Source organism: Limulus polyphemus, unplaced genomic scaffold (assembly GCF_000517525.1).
Source record: "Limulus polyphemus unplaced genomic scaffold, Limulus_polyphemus-2.1.2 Scaffold184, whole genome shotgun sequence".
NCBI classification, from domain to species: Eukaryota; Metazoa; Arthropoda; class Merostomata; order Xiphosura; family Limulidae; genus Limulus; species Limulus polyphemus.
This window is the reverse complement of record NW_013665794.1, coordinates 893,729-895,441: the sequence shown is the minus strand read 5'-3', so window position 1 is coordinate 895,441 and position 1,713 is coordinate 893,729. Positions and strand designations below refer to the sequence as shown.

The 1,713-nt window shown below is 34.7% G+C and overlaps 1 long non-coding RNA gene across 1 annotated transcript in view; it reads right to left on the bottom strand.

Annotated features, from left to right (window-relative positions):
* LOC111084964 overlaps nt 1-412 on the bottom strand; it is a 6,181-nt gene extending 5,769 nt beyond the window's left edge. Inside the window, exon 1 of the long non-coding RNA XR_002609840.1 lies at nt 330-412. This is a non-coding gene — a long non-coding RNA (uncharacterized LOC111084964). The remainder of the gene's footprint in view (nt 1-329) is intronic.
* Nucleotides 413-1,713: the final 1,301 nt, after the last annotated feature.

Below are 1,713 nucleotides of genomic sequence, written 5' to 3'. Positions count from 1 at the left end.
AATGCGACTGTAGCTTTTTTTCCGCCAAAACTTTGTCTTAAAAATAAGGGTGCGTCTTATATTCCGAAAAATACGGTAAGTAATTAAAGCAGTGAAATTTCCTTGACTATTCAACCCTCACACGTTTCATGCCCTTAGGAATTCTTTTGTCCTGTATAAATCATCCTTACTAACATAATCATAAACATGATAACCTTATTGAATGTTCGAACACAATAACTCATAATATAACACAAATGTAATTTAATAATTTTAGACACTCAGATATAAAAAATAATAACAGTGTGTCCTATATCAACAATAAAATTGTATAAATTTGAATTTCTTACATCATAGCTCTCATTGGTCCTGACACTGGGCGTGTCGTTTTCTCTCCAACACGTGATTTTCCACTTCCAGTAGATCTAACTCGCTAGAAACACACACATACACGCGCAACTCATTGATAAAAATATATTAAAATGTTTGTTCATTTAAGATATTATTAAACATTTATTCATAATACCTCTCAACTATTATGAACCTGAAATGGAGATGTTTAGCTGAAAAGTTTTTTAATAAAAAAAAGGGCAGATAGAAAACGAAAAGTCTGACGAACACCTGCACCTTGTTACTCAACTACCTGCCAATTTTGCTTTTTGTAATCGACTTTATTACTTCTTTTACGTTTTAAAACTTTTAATCACATTGAAATCTTAGTCACATATTTTTATTCCGCTAATTATTGGGCGAGAAAGTATTTTCACATAAACTTCCTTGCTCGTTAATGATTTCGTCCAGCGATTATTATTATTTATGATATTTTGAAAAACGTACCATCATTTTATTTACTGCAATGTACTGTTACGACAGCGGAAGTCACGTGACGCTGGTAGCACATGATGAATTTCTCGAATGATCATGATTTATCGGGGAAGACCGAGTTTGTTCGAGTCGCCCTCTTTTTTAGTATATAAGCCTGGCAGAGAAAGCCTGCGGGATGAATGAAGAGAGTTCCGGGTAATTTACGATTCTGTTTCGAGCTAGTGTGCGACGTTATCGAGATTGTGAATCGCTGTGATTTATAGCGTGTATTATAAAAGTAGTCAAGTTTAAAGTGACGAGAAACGTATTGATTGTGAAATTACTGTGTGCTAACAGTTTGTATCAAGAAAGGACTCGTATCTCTGAAGTTCCTCGGAAAGAATTTCTACCGGAAATTAACGAACAAGCAGAGAGTGGGACCGAAAAGAAAAAAAAAAGAAGATAGAAACTAGAAGTGGCAAATCAAACTACAGTTTAGCAGATTTGATGGCAGCAATACAAGAAGAGCAAAAGAAACAAGAACGAGAAAAGAAACAAGAAGAACGAGAAAACAGACAAGAAGAGAGACAACAGTAGTGGCAAGAAAACCTACAACAGTAGCAGGTCAATCAGCAATATAAACAAGTAAGATTACAGCAGTTGTTGGAGGAAAAATAAAAGAAACAAGAAGAACGAGAAAAGAAACAAGAAGAGAGACAACAGCAGTGGAAAGAAAACCTGCAACAGTGGCATCTCAAACAGCAAAATAAACAAGACAGATTACAGCAGTTGCTGAAGGAAAAATAAAAGAAACAAGAAGAATGAGAAAATAAACAAGAAGAGAGATTACAGTAGTTGTTGGAGGAGAAAGAAAATAAAGAAGAAGAGAGAGACTACAGCAGTGGTTGGAGGAGAAAGAAAATGAACAAG